General features: G+C 42.1%; 1 non-coding gene across 1 annotated transcript; it reads left to right on the forward strand.

The window, feature by feature from the left end:
* Nucleotides 1-19,120: 19,120 nt before the first annotated feature.
* Nucleotides 19,121-19,227, forward strand: LOC141589475 (small nucleolar RNA R71). Its single transcript, XR_012520412.1, has one exon. It is a non-coding gene; the product is annotated as a small nucleolar RNA R71 (small nucleolar RNA).
* Nucleotides 19,228-19,827: the final 600 nt, after the last annotated feature.

The raw sequence follows: 19,827 nt of genomic DNA on the forward strand, positions 1-19,827 counted from the left end.
TCACTTTCACGGACGATTTAAGTAGATATGGCTATGTCTACTTAATGAAGCACAAAAGTGAATCCTTTGAGAAATTCAAGGAATACCGAATAGGGTACGGAACCTATTGGGTAGAAAGATTAAAACACTACGTTCAGATCGTGGTGGCGAGTATCTTTCTCACGAGTTTGATCAACACCTAAAGGACTGTGGGATTGCCCTACAGTTAACTCCACCTGGAACACCTCAATTGAATGGTGTGTCCGAACGGAGAAATCGAACACTACTTGATATGGTTCGATCCATGATGAGTCACACCGTGTTGCCTGACTCATTGTGGGGTTATGCTCTTTTGTCAGCCGCTCTAATACTTAACCAAGTCCGTCTAAAGTGTTGACAAGACTCCATATGAACTATGGAAGGAACGGTCCCTAACTTGTCCTTTATACGGGTTTGGGGCTGCGAGGCTTATGTCAAGTGGAGACACGAGGATAAGCTCGGCCCGCGATCGGTCAAGACATACTTTATAGGTTATCCTAAGGGAACACTTGGTCATTACTTTTATTCGCCAACCGAACAACGTGTTTTTGTTGCGGCTAGTGCGACATTCTTAGAGAAGGAATTTCTCGAGAATGCAAAGAGTGATAGAACCTTTGACCTGTCGGAGATTCCAGAACCAAATACCGAGCAACCATTGGAGGAACCAATTCCTTCAATCCCGGCTGCGGTGAATATTCCTGAGGAACCTAGGAGGTCGGGAAGAGTCTCTATTCCTCCGCATGAGATACATTGGTATGGTCGAGGAACATGACATAGATGACGTTCTACTCTTAACGAGTAGTGAACCCGCAACCTATAAAGGTGCCATGACTAGTTCCGACTCAAAGCTATGGCTTGAGGCCATGCAATCCGAGATGGACTCTATGTATGAGAACAACGTATGGGATCTTGTTGACTTACCTGCTAAGGTTCGTCCCCTTCAATGCAAATGGCTTTACAAGATAAAGCATTCTGTGGAAGGTCAACAAGATATCTATAAAGCACGACTAGTTGCTAAAGGTTTCACCCAAGTGCCAGGTTTGCACTACGATGAAATTTTTGCACCCGTAGTCATGCTGCGTTCCATTCGGATTATCTTAGCGATTGCCGCTTTTCATGACTATGAAATTTGGCAAATGGATGTGAAAACCGCCTTCTTAAACGGCTTTTTGGAGGAAGAGTTGTACATGGTACAACCCGAAGGTTTCATCGATCCACAACATCCTAAGAAAGTGTGCAAGCTTAAGCGTTCCATTTATGGACTTAAGCAAGCATCTCGGAGTTGGAATCATCGCTTCGACCAAGTGATTAAAGAAAATGGATTTACTCGATCGGTCGAGGAACCATGTCTTTATATCAATTCGAGTGGGAGCAAGATTGTCTTCCTAATATTGTATGTCGATGACATACTCCTGATTGGGAATGACATACCTCTCTTAACTTCGGTGAAAGTATGGTTGAAAAACCATTTCCAGATGAAAGATCTGGGTGAGGCGCAAAGAATTCTAGGCATCCGTATCTATCGAGATAGATCACGACGGATGTTATCTCTCAGTCAGGAGTCTTACATAGACAAAGTCCTAGAGAGATTCAGCATGACTAACTCCAAGAAGGGGTTTCTTCCTATGGCTCCAGGGGTGCATTTGAGCAATTCTCAGTCACCAGAGACACCGGAAGAGAAAGAGCGCATGACACGGATTCCTTATGCCTCGGCTATAGGATCAATCATGTATGCCATGATATGCACACGTCCGGACGTGGCATATGCATTGAGTATGACAAGTCGATTCCAACAGCATCCAGGTGAATCACATTGGATGGCTGTCAAGAACATTCTTAAGTACCTACGGAGGACTAAAGATTGGGCATTGACTTATGGAGGCGATCAAAAGCTATGCGCAACCGGTTACGCAGATGCTAGCTTCTAAACGGATCGTGATGACTCGAATTCTCAATCTGGATTCGTTTTTACTCTTAATGGCGCTGCAGTCAGCTGGAAGAGTTCAAAACAAACTGTTACAGCAGATTCTACGACTGAGTCCGAGTACTATGCCGCGTCTGAAGCTACAAAGGAAGCGATATGGATGCGTCAATTCTTACATGGACTATCTGTAGTGCCTAGTTCGAATGACCCGATCACTATCTATTGCGACAATAGAGGTGCCATCTTCCAAGCTAAGGAGCCAAAGTCTAGCAACAAGTCTAGACACGTACAACGGAAAGCTCATCTAATCGAGATTACGTGGAGCAAAAGGAAGTAGTGATAGAAAAGATTGCTCTGAGATGATAACATAGCGAGATCCTCTCACTAAACCATTACGACAAGATAAGCATGAAGGGCATGTTAATTCCATGGGAATTAAACGTGTTCCTAAGTTGTAGTACTCTTTTATGGATTAGATTCATTCTCTTTTGTACTCTATACGACATCATCGTTTTGATATTTTATATATTTTGTTTTTCATGTGGATTTGTACGACAAATTTTGAACACCACAAAGTGAACTGAACAAACATTATAATTTTGGTCCTTAATTGCCCACGTGAGCTGATAACTCAAAGTAATTATTTTGTGACGTTGGTTGATGGTGGGTTCAACGAGCCATAAGTCAACCGGTTGACTGACCAATCACAGAGGCGTGTTATACGGATATCACGTAGGACACAATTGTGACATCAACGTGGAGTCCTAAATGTTTTACAACATTCGGTGCCCGGTCGTGGATAGGACCTCCATAGTGATCCTAAGAGTCGATTCTTTTGACTATCGACTGTCTCTTGAGACTAAGACAGATTTTGGGTGACTTTGGTTTCTTTCTCACGGTCATCCGTAACAGGGGGCCAAGTAGATTGTTTTCGGGTCATTTCATCGTGCTTAGATCGGAAGGAGTTCGAGTTGAAGGAAATATTCAGCCTTTATCAGGTACTCGATATTTCTCAGGGCCACTCGAGGAGCTGTAACTGAAATGCATGGCCATGCTCGAATACGAATTCGTTTTATCAGTTAAGTTACTCTCTAGTCGGGGAAACCACTCTAGATACAGATCGATTGTAAAATACGACCTTTGCGGATCCGGATCTGCAAATTGTTTTACATTGAGTGGGAGAAATTTTAAATGAATATGAGAATCGGTTATCACACATACACTTGTACGGACAAGTGGGAGTTTGTTGGAGGTGGTGTCCTCCAGTTAGTGCGGATAACGTAATTGCACATACACTTGTACGGACAAGTGGGAGCTTGTTGGGGCTGGTGTCCTTTACAGTTAGTGCAAGGACTTATAAATCTCTAAAAGGGTCAAAGGGTATACTTTTGTATCATAATCAGTTGGTCCACGTTTATCAATAACGGTTGGCTTGCTAGATAAGTTTGACGTTATTGTCATACAGATGGCGGTGATCAACTGGTCCCTAAAAGTCACACCTATAGGATACGTTTGAGAGATGTGACGGTATGAAAATACAGTCATGTAGATGCCAAATTTGACTAACCAGTTAGTCTGAGTTATTTGACTAATAATTAGTCAAAATGTGATGTTGAGATATTTTATTTAATACGGATTAAATAATAATGGCTAAGGCGAATTAAGCAGTTAATTCGTAAATTGAATATAAGCGTTTTATATTTAATTAAATGTATATTGAATATAATTATACAATATCGTCTTTGTCGGACATGTATTAATGTTTCAACTAATCCGTATTATTAGTTGATGCTTTAATAACCGATAACCGATGACGATTTATAACAAAACCGCGTCATATACATTTTAGCGATTTGCGAACCAGACCATGAGCTAAAACTAAAAGGAAGTGGAAGCCCACTTCCCTAGGTAGCCCATGGCCGGCCGGTTGAGAGAGAACAAAAGAGAGGTTCTCCTCTCTTTTGTAACATAATTGTCATTTGCAAAAACAAATTAGGGTTTTGAGAAAATTGCCTCTCAAAATTCGGATCTCTCATCCAACAAAAACTCACAAAACAATCCTCTCAATATTGCAAGGCAATTAGAGGATTCTTTCTAGCACAAGGGCATTTCTCGGACGATCTTGGGTGCATCATTTAGGAGGAGATCTACTTTGATCTCTCATTGCCAATTTGCACTAGGACCGAAGGTTAATTCTAATCTTTATCGTTTCATTATTGTTTTTCGTTTATGACTAAAAATCACGTATTAAATTTGCGTTATAATCCTTCAAATTATGGGTTTTATACGGATATTACCCTTCAGTAACACACCGCAAGATATATTATTACAAACTAGCAGCCAAGTCATCAATTATTTGTTATACGATCATACCAATTATGCAGCAACGTTAAAATCATTGTACCTTACTTCTCTCAGGTAGTTTGATATAGAATACAAAATTATACAAATACCACCGAGAGTTGTGCAAATTAAACAATACGCATATTCGACTCACGACAGCTGCGACACCTTCTTGACATTACATGAACATGACCCACATGAGATATGTATATATAACTAGTAAGAAAGTGAACAACATCGCCGGACATCCAATCATCGACTATCTAACCTGATACGAATTAATACCTTATATGATCATACCCACACACAACAATAGAATTAATTGTGTAGATACCTCATTTCTGCACCTCCCGCAAACCATCCGGTGATGATTGGGCCGCATGTTTGGTACGCGGACGATTTATGAAAATTCATAAGTTTATCGTCAAGTGATAGCTCAAATACTTGTGTCTACCCCTTGGTCGTCATATACGCGCCCTTACGGTCGTTTTGACAATAATTAGAGTTCATTTGGAGTACGGGTCAAAAACCGTTTTCATTTTCTAATAGCCGTTTAAAAATGCCGAGTCGGAATGTTCTGGAATATTCCGGATATTTTTATTCCATATTTGAATCTTTTAATCTTTTGGCAAAATATATCCCAAAATTATATTTTAAACAATAAGGAAGTTGAGATCTACCACAATTCCATAACAGAAACACGGAAAATCTTTCTTCTGCAGGAGGAAACTCCTGGGAAAAGGACGCAGCACCTGCTGCGCCTCTTCCAAGAGCCGCAGTGGTTGCTGCGCCTCTTCCCCAGCTCCTTTCTGCGTAGTTTAAGATCTTTTCGAGATTTGTTTCCAAAGTTTTACCGAAACCCTAATGCCTCCGTGTGATTAGTATAAATAGGGACCTTCGTTCCTCATATTTCTCACGCGAGTGTCCGTCCTTCTCTTCTCCCTTTGCATTCTAAAACCGTGCTCTTTTCTTATTGGCGTCTACGTGCTTGAACTTTCGACCACGTAAGCTCAGATCCTTCTGAGTACCAGCCTCGTTTTGCATGACCGACCAATTTGACCAACTCCACTCAATCAATTTAATCAACTTAGTTTAATTCCTCTTAAGAGGGCACTTTCGTCGTACATTCGAGTCGAGCAATCACTAATCGTTAACTTAGTCAATCTCGTTTCGTCAAACATGTAAGTCTGAGGGTGTAAATCCCATGTTTTATTATTGTACCTTTTTATCGTATAAATTATTGTAAGATTTACGTCGAAAGCATATTTAAAAACCGATTTATAAAACCTTTTTATCAAACCCTTTTTCCGGATTAACAGAGATCAGACGTCGAGAAGAAACGCAGCATCTGCTGTGCCTCTTCCTGAGGTTTCCGTGGTTTCTGCTTTTCTTCTTCTTCCTTTGTTCTTCGTTGATTCGTCTCTTTTGTTCCATCTTTCTTAATTTTTTTCATTAGTCATTCGTATAATAATTTTAAACACATAATTCATACTTATTTTTATCATCTTTAAAATTCGACTTAAATCTCAAGTAATTAATATTTGCGGGTTTTAGTCATTAAAATCAAATCCTGGTTTTAGAGATTCGATTCATCCGTATCAAGTCTCTGGAATTCACTTTTGTATATTTTTCACTTGTTTATCGTCATCATCATCATCAATAGCTTAACATTAATAAACCTAATTAGTTTGTTTTAATAAACTTAATTTGTAATTAATTTGTAACTAGAAATTAATTCATTCTAATTAATTTGAGTCTTTTTTTATTGCTTTTATAATCACTTTCATCCGTAAATAATCTGTTAAATCACTTCCATCCGAGTCAAATATCAATAATCGAGCATTAAATTACCAACGAACATTAACGATATGCAGTTCCGGCTTCACATCCAGAACTTACCTCAGGAACATACGCAGTGACCACTGCGCCTCTTCCAAGGGACGCAGCTCTGATGCGCCTGTTCCGGGTTGAGTTCTGCCTCTGAACTTCCGTTGTTGCTCTGACCTAGTTTATTAGTTTACGTATTAATCAACTATTAATCGTATTATCACTACTAATCTGTTCGTTTTCTAACCTTAATTTGTTTTCCTTTTCTTTTCTCAAATTATTTGTTTTAAGTGTATTTTCGACGTAAATCGATCAAGCCATTGTAATTATTGTAATTTTAATTATTGTATTTTCTTTATACTCTTTATTATCGTTTGTTTGTATGTTTTCACATGTAATCAACCTTAAATCACTACTTTGACCTAATTGTATGCTAAATTACATGTTCACCGACTTAGTTAATTCTCACATGCTAGGATTAATTTATTGGATGTTGCATTGCATGCGTATAATCGACTACATATCAAGTATAAATGATTTCCCTAATCATTAGTAGAGGCCGTTATCGAGGCGGGCGTGATTAGGTGTTCGATCAAAAGAGCTTCCTAATACGTACCCTCACCCCTTACTCAAGATCTCTGTGAACATCCGTGCTCATTGGCATCCACGAGAGTCATTCTAGACATAGAATGCTAAGGGTAACGAGTTCTTAGTGTTCATGTCACTACTTTGTGTCTTGACATGACACGAGGTATTCGAACGGTTCCAATTTCCCATAAAATTGGTGGCGACTCCACAAATGCAAACGCTTGTTCCCAAGCGCCCCCGTGGCCCATGTCCACAGTTTGGCAACTCCGCTCGAGAGTAATACACTTACGTGTTGCCAAGGGTGAAACTTGAACAAGGTTAGGGAATAGTTTATATGAGACAGTTGTCGGTTTTCATGACTTGATCTTCTTAGATCGTTTTATTCGGCCTTCCTAGGCCCAACCTAACCTATTCGACCAATCGTCCCGTCTGGACGGTCCAAATTCTTATCTGGGCCTAAGCATGGATAGCGATTGACGTCAACCATACCATGATGCTTACTCATGTTTGTATCAAGGGCTTTCACTACTCGAGGGAATGGACTAGGAACCGACCTTACTCTTTTTTGGCACGGACCTCTCCACAGACCCTGGTTTGATTGCTCGGTATGACAACCCACCTTTTAAACCAAAACCCTTTTAAATGCACTCAGCATACCTTTAAAATGCCTGTATGAATGCTTGTACCATATGTGATCACGATTTTCTAAACAAAAACCATGACGAATTTTCTAAAATCAAAAACCTTTTCAAAATATAAATATTTTCGAAATATGCCTAAACTAGCGCAAGATGAGTCGAAGCTCTGTCCCAATTTTGAGTCAAAATTCGGGTTTTTAAACCCATTTCAAAACCTCACATTGAGTCAACACTCCTACAACTACACTACAGTTGATTAGGACAAACATTTGAAAACCTTGTCATCTTCAAACATCACTTGACACAAGTGGCACACCCCCACTTCACGAGTCGAGTCTTTTCTTGGAGTACGTGTGCTAGAGTGGTCGATCATGTCTTGATTCGTCGTCGATCTCTTGTGCATTTTCCAAGATGCCTGAAACTAGTACCATAAGCAACCGTCAACTCTAAAATGGTAATGATCAAATCCTAGCTGTGCTCGCTCGTCTCCAAACAAGCCAAGACCAAGTGTATGATCGCCTCAACACAATCGAAGGCCGAATTGTTGCTGTAAAAACTAGGCTACCTCCTGCAGAAGATGAAGTGCCTAGCGAATTTGTGAATGACAAACTTCCACCCTATGTTGAACAACCAGAAACCAACCCTCAAGTAGGTCTTACTAAAGCTGAGAAGCGACTCCAATACTTGGAGGAGCAATTGATGTAACTCAAAGGAGATGATATTTATAGGGAGAACAATCGCAAGTATGAGGCCGTGAGTTCCAAGACTACATGTCTATCAAAGGCATCAAACCCGAGATTTTCTTAAGGATCTTTCCTAAATCTCTCGACACCATTCCTAAGCAATGGTTCTACTTCCTAGAGCACAAGAAGATTGCCACCTGGGATGACGCCGCAATCGAGTTCGCTAAACAATACGCGAATAATGCTGAAATCCAAGTCAATATGCGCACTCTAGAGGTTCTTACCCAAAATGAGAAAGATGGTTTCACCGACTTCCTAAGTAGGTGGAGGAAGACTAGTACCCAACTCGTCGAACGTCCAGATGAAGCTACCCTTTGAAAAATTCGTAGACAACTTAAGGCCCATTTATGCAAGCCACTTGAGGTACCAAAACATTAAGACCTTCAAGGATCTAACTGTGCTAGGAACAACAATAGAAGATGACATCCGTAAAGGACTCTTGTCCAAAACGGTAGGTCGTGGATATCAAGGCTCGACAAGTTGTTCCTACGGCTCTACTAGCAAGACTGATGAGGTTAACCTTCTCGAATCATCAAAGATGAATAACCCACAAAGGAAGTTCACAAACATTGGCGATACATACTCCAATACTTTGAAAATATTGATGAAACAGGGTAAGCTCCAACCCATAGGGCCTACACCTGATCCAGAGAAGAAGTCCAAGTTCTGAGACTAAAATTCATACTGCGAATATCATAGAGGTAAGGGACACGATACAGAGAAATGTTACAAGCTAAAACATGTCCTTCAGGACATGATCGAAAACGGTCGCCTACCCATACCTCCTAGACGTAAGCCTAACAATACTCAGAATCTTCTTGGAGTTCTGATGATTACAAATGAAGAGTCCACCTTGGATTGCTTACATCTTATCTCCCCAAGCGAGGAGGTAATCAATGGGATATGGAAGGATAGTGAGGAAGATGTCTACCTCCAGGATCTTTCCTTAATCAAAAGAGCCGAAAGCATCATAGATGAGATCATTACCACACTAGGCACCGAAACCAGTTCGAATCAGCAGAAAGGATGGAGAAAATCGATCAAATGGACAAACAACCAAGGAAGACTCTTCAAGCTCACCACTAGAGAAGGAGAGATGTTCAAAGGAGAACCAGAAGACAACGAATTCGAGTTAGAGTCGGAGTCGGAGTCGGAATCAGAGTCGAAGTCTAGAGAAGTCCCTAGAGAGTCTCCTCCTGTCGTCACTCCCAATCCCCTTGTTTCTCCTAGCTTAGCATCAAGTAGTAACAGTAGTTCGGGAAATGTCCCAACAGTTATCCCTTTACCGCCACTAACTACTGAACAGATGGCTTCTCTGTTTCAATTATTTTCAAAATTTAATATGAATAAATCATATTCTGCTTACTCTTTGTGTTATTCTGAATGCAATTGTATTTACGATGATAATGAGGATGACCCAGACACAGACTCAATCGAACTACCTCCTTACATAGTCAGAGAAATATTACAAGAGGGGGAAGGGGCATGAGTTATAGAGAACACTGAACCTATCAATGTAGGAACCGAACTAGAACCCCAAGAACTTAGGATAAGGACAACCTTGAGCCTAGCCGAAAGGGCTAGATTTATAGACGTCCAATACGAGTTCAAATATTTTTTCGCTTGGTTCTACAACGACATGCCAGGGATCGACAGGGATATTGCCGAACACCGAATTTCGATCAAACCAGGTTTCAAACTTGTAAAACAGAAGCTTCGTCGAATGAGGACAGAATGGGTTCTTAAGATTAAAGAAGAAGTCGATAAACAATTCAAAGCCGGGTTCATCAAAGTTTTCGAGTACTCAGACTGGGTAGCCAACATAGTACCCGTACCCAAAAAGGATAGGAGAATCCGTGTCTGTGTTGATTTCATAGACTTGAACAAAGCGAGTCCCAAGGATGACTTTCCTCTACCACCTATCGACATAGTGGTAGATAATACAACAAATCACGCGTTGTTGTCTTTTATGGACGGGTACGCGGGGTATAATCAGATCAAGATGGCCATAGAAGACATGCATAAGACCGCCTTCGTCACTCAATGGGGCACCTATTTCTACACTGTTATGCCATTCAGACTAATCAATGTTGGAGCTACATATCAACGGACTGCAACTACGCTACTACATGAAATGATGCATAAAGAAGTAGAGGTGTATGTAGATGATATGATTGTCAAGTCCAAGGATAGAGAGGGGCATGACACGTCTATCGTGTACCTGTCAAAAATAAACTAACTAAACTAACTATATAGCTAGGGAAGTCAGGTCGATCTCCACAGGGAGGCAAGATATTTGTAGTAGTCCGTCTATTTGGTCACAAATGGGGGGGTTGTTTGATTTGTTGTCTAAACTACGAGTTTTGAAGGAAAGAGAAATAAAGGCAAGAGCAATAAAAGCAGAGGAATAAGGATAAAACTATCAGATAGAGAGGGACATGTCAGGATTTCGGTTCACTACGGTAGTCCGGTGACTCATTGTAAATGACTCGGGCATTTAATTAATGTAAAACGGATGTTGAAAGGTCCTTTCGGTCCACTTTCTATCCTAAAATACTGCTAACTTAACTTTCATTCTCGTCAGAGTAGTCTACTGTTCATAGCAGGCCTATTTAGTCCAATCTTTCGATCTAGGATTAATTTTAGCCAGATTAAAGGTTAACTCAGAAGTGTGCACTCAACTAAGTCGAATAAATACAGTTAAATTGCTATGGTGACAGAGTCTCGTAATCAATTCATCTAATTCATTTACTAAATCGTCACTTTCCTACCGCAGATCCCCTAATCCCAACATGAAAGGGGTTTAGCTACTCATGTCGCTAATTAAACTAACAATGAGATAAAATTCAAGTGAAGTAAACATAATGAAATAAACAATAAATTGCATAAAAGTAAATTAGGGCAGAAGAATAAATGTAACGAAACGAAGAATTAAAGCAACAAGAGATTAATTATTAATAAGAGAAGAGAAAGAATTACAATCGATGCGAATCCGGCGTAAAGCACACAAAATCCAAGCGAAAGTAATCCCGAAATAAAGTTACAGTAGAGAGGAATGAAGTACGCAGTAAAAGTTTGATAATTGAAAAGTAGATAAGAGATCCCAATAACCTAGTTAACGTAGGTTTAAATAGTAAAGTACTTAAGTTTTGCGAAATTAAACAACACACGGGCTGTTTAAAGCCCATAATCAGCGAAACCACTCGATCGAGTGGATTAAAACCACTCGATCGAGCAAACACCTCAGCAAACCTACTCGATCGAGTAGAAAGTTACTCGATCGAGTAACTGGTCTTTCTGCAGGCTAAGGATCGAGTGGAAAACCACTCGATCGACCAATCTGGGACGTAAAAATCACTCGATCGAGTGATTAAACTGCTCGATCGAGTTCTTGGTCTTTATTTCAGCTCAAGTCCGCGCCTAAATGCCTCGTAATCCGTGCCATGACGCTTTCAAGTGCAGTATCTCACTCTGGAAAAATCCCGTCTCCTCTAAATGCATGCAAAAAGGACGAAAAAGAGTACGATTCCACTACTTTCGCGTTCATTTCTACAAAATGGACAAAACGAACCAAAGTAGCCAATTCGAGGCAAAATACTATAAAAACAGTATAAAAATGCACAGAAATACGTGCTGAAATAGGCTAAAAAGACTATATATTATGCACGTATCAAATCTCCCCAAACCGAACCTTTATTCGCCCTCGAGTAAACTCAAAACTAAACTAATGGAACGGAAATGATAACTCGAAGCTATCTTAACTTGAACCAATTTAATGCAACAAAAACTAACAGTTAAAGCTAAGCAGTCAATACGCAAACGAATTATAAGCTGTTCAGAAATATAGCCAACCTATCGACCTTGCAAGACCAACAAAATCGGACTCTCTCGTGGTCACTCTTCTCTCATGAAGCAAAGGGTGAATGTTATATGTAAAAGAGAGAAGAAAAGACAGTCACTCACCTAACTGCGACCTACATAGCATGCATACAACAAAAATGAAAGACAATTCAAGTACTAATGCACACACTCCAACCAATAATCTCCGTCACAGCCGAGGGCTTACAAATAATGTGGGAATAGTGAGGTTCAGGTGAGAAAGGGCAAAACATGTTATGGAAATGTGGTGGTAAAAGCGTCAAGCTAGTTCCTAACAGGACCATAATAAAAACCATCCGAATCTCAACTGACTGAAAAACTAAGTACAAGTGCCCTTCATTTGGCACATAACTCACTAAACTCAAACACAATCTCCTCAAAAAGTATGGGATAAAACGGAGGAGTCAGACGGTCACAAACTTCCCTTTTTTAATACCGTCTAAATAAACCAACTGAAACAAAACAACTTTTTTTTCAAACTTTTTTTTTTCCTGTTCACGTGATTCAGCCTTCTTCTTTCATTATTTTTTTTCTTTTTTTTTTCTTTCACGTTTTTTTTTTCTTTTTTTTTTCAATTCTCTTTTTTCTCTTTCTTTTCCTCCTTCCTCTATACTTACACCAACTCCAAACAAGAAATACGGGCCAAAATGCAATGGAAAATCATACCACAAAAGAACATACTAACTAGCTTGACTAGGCAGGCTTAGTTTGGGGTGTAGCTGATGGGTCAAAAAGGCAAATTTGGCTAATGTGGAGCTAAATGGGTGAAAAATATAAAGAAAGGGGAATTCGCAAGCACCTCCTGCATGTAACACCAACCACAAACCCGAATATGTGCATTTGACAAGAAATTGAATGTCATAAAAGTGCAAAAATGATGAACATACTATGCAAGGAGTACTACTCTCAATTCCTAATGAACTGGTCATGAATGTCACCAGTTATGGGCTCTAAAACTCAGAATTTTTCAAGTAGTTTGCCAATTTATCAGGTCAAGTCTAGACAGTCGGCTATATTTGAACAGAAACTCGTAGACTATGCGTATGACAAAGCTAATAACCATCAAAAGAAGTGCAAGGCTCAAGCAAAAAGACAAGTTATAGTGCATTATCATCACGGAAATCTACCGTTCCGACTCAACCTATATGCAAAAATAAACGTGAATATTTTTTGAATTTTTGAAATTTTCTAACTTTTTTGGATTTTTGATTTTTTTATGAAAATAAACAACAATGCAAGCTGAAAAATAAACGTGAATGCAAAACAAATGCAAATGCAGACTCAAAAGGATGCAATACCTTCCCCAAACCAAAACGGACAACGCCCTCGTTGTCCTCCAGCATACACCAGCAGATATATACAAGGGAACGGGAATATAAAACCAATCAATAAAAACAATAAATATAAAGGAGACAAAATAAAAGGGTAAGAGATACATACAAAATACGAACTTCCCCAAACCAGCCAGAAAACTGGGGAAGTGAGTAGACCAGTAGCTACTCGTCGTCGTAAATGCCATCGCTGTCACGGATCTCCTCCACCCCGAACTCCGGTCTCTCTCCTCCTCTCTCCTCCTCTCGCTCCTCGGCTCGAGCTCTCCACCGCCACCTCCGGGTCCTCGTCCTCCTCCTCGTCGGCGGACTGGTACCCCTCGCTGGGAACCAGAAGAAGGAAGGGTGTGGCCAACCCTCTGGAATCGGACGGTGTCGCCGCAAGTGGTACTCGTACAGAGGATGCAAGGCAAGAGCCATGTCCCTCTCCATACGAGCCTGACGCGCTGCAATCTCAAGCAACAAACCGTAAACGGCGCCCCCTTGGTCCATGACCGCGGGCGCCACAAAAGGAGGAGGTGGTACGAAAGTAGCCGGTAAGACAAGCTCAGTCTGTGTCTGGTCAGTGGGAGTAGGGGTCGGATCGGGAGTAGCCGTGGAAGGCTGGGCACTCCCTGAAGGTGTAGACCCCTCTCCGGTCTCAAGACGCCGCTTCTTGGCGGCGGGTGCAGCAGGAGTAGGTCTGGGTGGAAGGAGAAGGTGAGGTAGTGGTGGGAGACGGGCCCCCCTAGCAACAGTAGGAAGGGGCTCAAGACGGGGGAGAGTGTCACAAGGTAAGTCTACAAACAAGGAGCCGTCAATATTCTAAGTCTGGTAGTCTGGAGTCAGCCAATGCTGAGAAAGCATGGCATCCAGACTCAGTAGCCTCTCTCCCTCGAGGTACTGCAGGTCACGAGGCCAAACGGGGAAAAGGCGACGGGCAAGAATGGTGGCTATGCCACCGCAGGCAATAGTTCCCGTCTCCTTCTTCCCCTGGCTCAGAAGGTACTGGGCGGTCAAGTAAGCTATGTTGAGGGTAAAAGGACCCTCGCAGTCGATGTTTAGGTAACCGCCCAGGATGGAGAGCTCGGTGTTGGTCATGTTGTTCGGCTCCTTTCGGCCGAAAATAGTGCTCCCCATCAGTCTAAGAAAACAACAGACAGGGGGAAGAAGGACCTGATGGAGCTTTCGCTCCCTGAAGGTGGTCTGGGCCAAGCACCGCCAAAGCTGACGGTAGACCTTCCTCGGGGCAGCAGTCAGGCCCGTAGAGGAAAGGTCAAGTAACCTACAAAACTCCCCTAGTGTCATCGGAAAGGTCCGGTTAAACAACCGGAAGGACACTGAAGAGCTATCGGGGTCAGCCTCGTGTGCCCCGGGGGAGAAGGTAAAAGAGTTGAGAAACTCGAGGCTCAGCTCTAAAAAGGTACGGCCGCTCATAGTGATGAGCCCGGCCATCCCCGTGCCCCTCAGTAAGTCACAAACCGACTCGTAGATACCGAGTCTCTCAAGTGCCGATTTCTCTAGAAATCGGGAAGGTACATGCACACAGCGAAGCAGGTTATAAAATTTCGTACGATGTAAAGCGTTAACAAAATGTACCTGCGGATAATCTGGGTGAGAGTCGAGGGAAGTGTCCCCTCGGACTGTGATCGTGCGAAGTATAAGCAAAGTGGTGGTAGGAAGTAGAAGTGGCTGGAGCTGGCGCAGAACGAGACTGTCTGCGACCCCGGCCTCTGGAACCCGAAGTAGTAGCCCGTCCAGAGACGGTGTGAGGGACCAGGGCTGCTCTAAAAGCAGCTGTGGCTGCTGGCGAGTCCACCACAGGAGTAAAAGTAGGGGCTGGTGTAGGAGTAGGGGCTGCTATGGCCACCACTGAAGAAGAACTAGCAGCAGTGCTAGCTGTGGTGGTGACCGTAGAGGAAGTGGCCACCTGAACTGAGCTAGCAGCAGAGCTAGCTGGAGCAAAAACTGTACCCGCAGCTGAAACTAGAAACACTGGGGCTGCGGTAGTCACTAAAGTGGAGACAGTGGCAGTAGCAGGGGCCACTGTCTCTGACAAATATGGGCTAGAGGATGAACTAGTAGAGGGTAAAGAACTAGAATCCATCCTGTAGACAAAGGGTAAGGGGTATGATAAGAAAACAATGGCTAACAGAGGCTAAAACAGTAGGAATTCAGCATGTTAAACCATAAAAACTCCCCTACCAGTCGAAAATTTCCGACCTACAGCACATAATTCCCAACAATTCCTCAAACAAAATCGAAAAGCAGCATGTAAATGGCGATAAAGTGGGCATAACAGTCAACAACAACAGCATGTAAGCGTCAACTGAGGTTAAGTAAATCATGGCAGCATATAAACCCGTCTGACGGTCGAAATTTCGACTGAAACAGCCCTAAACGCAAATTTTGTGCAAGGGTCCAGATTAAGCATGTCTAAGCATCAACAGGCGTGTGATATCAGTCAACAATCAGCAGCAAATTCGTAACAAAGATGCTAACTAGACAAATTACAGCAGCAGTAACCAAAGTGACAGTCGAAAATCTCAACTGTTCTGAACCCGTATCACAAAAATCATGTAAAAATGCAATTTAAACATGCAACAGCAGCGAGGAATTAGGATTGATCATCAAGCAAGATAAACAAGGGCAATAAACACAATGAAAGTCGAAAAAAATCGACCAACCATGGATTTTCGAAACCCTAGAAACAATTTACCTCATAATAATTCGAAATAACGAAATTAAAAAGCAACGAGGAAGTAGAAATCACTTACTTGATGATAGAAATCCTACAATATGCAATTAATCTTCAAAGAATCAAGGAAGAGAGGCGATTTTTCGAGCTAAAAATCGAAAACCCTAACCCGCTAAAAAAACCGTGTAAACGAGCTCAATCAAGGGGGAAATTAAGGGGCTTTGAAATATTAAAATGCAAACAAGAGATTGTAGGAGGCGGATTTGGTGATTTGGGCAAGAAAATGGGGATTTGGGGGAGTTTATGTCGCAATTAGGGGTGTTTAGACGAAAAATTAGGGACAAATGAATGAGAATTTGGAATAAAAGAGTTTAAGTTAGAAAAACTCCCTGTGTCCTGTTCATTTCACTCGATCGAGTGGTTTTAAACCACTCGATCGAGCACTTTGATGCTCCATCTACTCGATCGAGTAGAAATCTACTCGATCGAGAAATCCCCTTTATTGCTTTACTCGATCGACCATATGAAGCACTCGGTCGACCATTTTTTTCACTCGATCGAGTACAAAAAGTACTCGATCGAGCTCTTTTCTCGCGTAAGCTCTTGAATTTCGTCAATTCTTCCTTGGAATGCGTAAAACTTCCCCAAACCTGCACAAAAACATGTGCAAAAGTATCCCAAAATACCAAATACGCATAAGAACAGTCTATAGTCTTAAATCTACGCTAAAGAACAGTCTATAAACTAATTGTCCTAATTAAAAGCAATAAAATAAATTCAACGGAAAATTCAAAGTGTTACACGGGGCATTTCCCCGTTTAATTCCCAATGCAATTCAGTAGCCCCTTGAAGGGCTCCTGACTGGAGGACGTCACCTCAGCAACATTGACTGTCCTCTTCAACTTCCATGAGCATGAATTATCATTTGAAACGGTAAGAGGGGAGTAGTTCACATCCACATAAGCGCAAACTTTCCTCGTCCTTGCTCCTCTATCACCGGCTGTAGCAGCATCATCTCCAATTTGATTGACAGTAATTGCACCATGTCCCTTGATAGCTCCTTCATTGCTTTCATCTATACCTACAGCAAGGAAAACAGACGAACTTTCCTCCTTTTTGCTCTCAGTCTGAGGCGGAGGGGTTACAATTGCAGCACAATACTCCAAATTTTTATCTGGAGTGTCAATAATAGGGTCAATAGAAGAGAGGGCATTGCAAGGCTGAGCTTGCATGGGAGCCCTCCGGGACTTAGACTGATGAAAAATCAGCTCCTCGTCCCCTACCTGAAAGGTCAAAGTTTTTCCCCCGACGTCGATAACTGCACGAGCAGTAGACAAAAATGGTCTCCCTAAAATAATAGGGGTGTGTGCATCTTCGGGGATGTCTAAGACAATGAAATCAACGGGAATAAAGAACCTCCCGATCCTCACAGGTACGTCTTCTACTATACCTAGTGGCCGTGATATACTACGGTCGGCCATCTGGACTGTCATGTTAGTGCAACTCAGCTTTGTCAGACCAAGTCTCTTAGCCAGAGACAGTGGTAAGACACTCACGCTAGCGCCTAAATCGCATATCGCATTATCAATCAAATAGTTACCGATATGACACGGAATTGAAAAACTACCCGGGTCTGACGTCTTAGGAGGTAACTTATTTTGAAATAGGGCTGACCCCACCTCAGTCAAAGCTACGGTCTCACTATCACTAATACTCCTCTTACGCGATAAAATTTCTTTCATAAACTTGAGATAAGAGGGTACCTTTGTCAGCAACTCAGTGAACGGCACAGTGACTTCCAAGCTTTTCAGAAGTTCGACAAATTTGCCAAATTGTTGATTGGCCTTAGTATTCTGCAACCGCCTCGGGAAGGGAACCGTGATAGGTATCTCGAGTCCCTTGTTTCTCTCTTTTAATGTATCTTCTGGAGCAAGTTCTGTATCCTTTGGACGCTTCTTACCTCTCGAACGAGGTCTTTCCGGTGATTTATCGCTTAAACGAGCACTAGCAGGCTCTCGAATAAGCTTCCCGTCATCAAAACTACTCGATCGACCAATATACCCATTCGATCGAGTAGAATCTTCATCAATATCACTCGATCGAGTAGTTTTTTCACTCGATCGAGCAACTCCGTTTTGCTCATCACTCGATCGAGTAGAAAAACTACTCGATCGACCATTCTGCCTTTCTTGTTCACTCGATCGAGTGGTATTTTCACTCGATCGACCACTTTCGTCCCCAAATTTGCTCGATCGACCACCTGAAACCAGTCGGTCGAGCACTTTCTTTGCCGTGAGCCCATTTTCTTCGCCAGAACACTGTTCACCATCAGTTACAGCTCTCCTCGGGTCTGATTTCTGCATTTCCGGTCCCTCATATGAACGACCGCTTCTCAGATTGATGAAATTTACCGTCTCGTGTGGATTCTTCTCATTTTGAGTCGGTAATTGACCCTGCTTTCTTATGGACTGATTAGTGGCTAGTTGGGCAACTTGAGTTTCAAGTGCCTTTATGGACGCATCTTTCTGTTGATCACTCAATTGCAACTGCTTCGTGAAGGCTTGCAACATAGACTTAAGCTCACCAATTTCACTCACCCCACCGGAAGATGATGCACCATGGTTAGGAGGAGTAAAAGAAGGGGGCTTTTGAAAGCCTTGTTGATTCTTGTGTGGGGGGACATAAGGCTGCTGCTGGTGCGGAGGAGGAGTAGGATTGAGCACATTCTGACTAGTCCACCTCAGATTGGGATGGACTGCCCCTTGATTATTGTAATAGGAACCCCCCTCCTTGCCTATATTGCTGAAAGGCAAGGACTTGTTCCTTCTCTACAAGACAGCCAACAACAGTGTGGCCATCATTACTCCCACATCTCTCACATAAAACGGTCTCTCCCCTAGTAAGAACATGGACCGTCTGAGGCTCCCCAGCAGCTTGTAATTCCAACTTGTCGAACCTAGCATTCATGGTCTCCAGCTGAGCCAAAACCTGCTTATCAACTGCATGAAATGTCCTAATCCCATCCCTCGGGTTATCATCCCTTATCATCATCTGTATTCTCCTGAAATCTTCCACTAGATGCCGCATCAAGTATGGCTCTCTAGTCGTCATACAGCCCATTATAGAACTGATTAGCTAGAAACCATGGGTCAAAACCATGGTGAGGGATAGACCTCACCAACTTCTTGAATCGTGACCATGCTTCATAGAAACTTTCATCGGGAGCCTGTCTGAAACTAGTAATCTTGGCCCTCAGCAAATTGGTGCATTGTAGAGGGAAATATCTCTTGTAAAATGCAAGAGCAAGAGACTCCCAATCTGTAACCCCAGCAGCTGTGCGGTCCAAGTCAGTCAGCCACTCCCTGGCTGAGTCAGCTAAAGAGAAAGGAAATAGAACTTCCTTAATCTTGTCCTGAGTTACCCCCTTAGTGGCGGGGATAGTAGAACAGTAATCGGTAAAGGTATCCATATGCTTCCTCGGATCTTCACCTGCCACACCTCTATAGATATTCCTCTCCACCAAATTGATATAAGAAGGACGGATATCGAATGTATTACCATCCTCAGTCTGGAGATTGAAACCCTTCGGAATAGAGGATGCTTTAGGCACTGAATGACTGGAAAGCTTTAGCATCTTTACTGTAGAAATCGGACTGTCTTCCGCGAAAAGGGAATGATCTAGCTATGGCTTGAAAGTACTCAAGTCTTCCTTTCGTGATTTCCTTATCAGACGGAGTCTATGCCTGAATAATCTCTCTGGCTCTGAATCAGCTGAAACTAATTCACACCTGTCTGACCTAGGCATAAACTACACTGAAAGAAAATAATAAGAACGGCCTCAAGGAATAGAAATTCCCTG

Source organism: Silene latifolia, chromosome 6 (genome assembly GCF_048544455.1).
Source record: "Silene latifolia isolate original U9 population chromosome 6, ASM4854445v1, whole genome shotgun sequence".
Lineage (NCBI taxonomy): Eukaryota > Viridiplantae > Streptophyta > Magnoliopsida > Caryophyllales > Caryophyllaceae > Silene > Silene latifolia.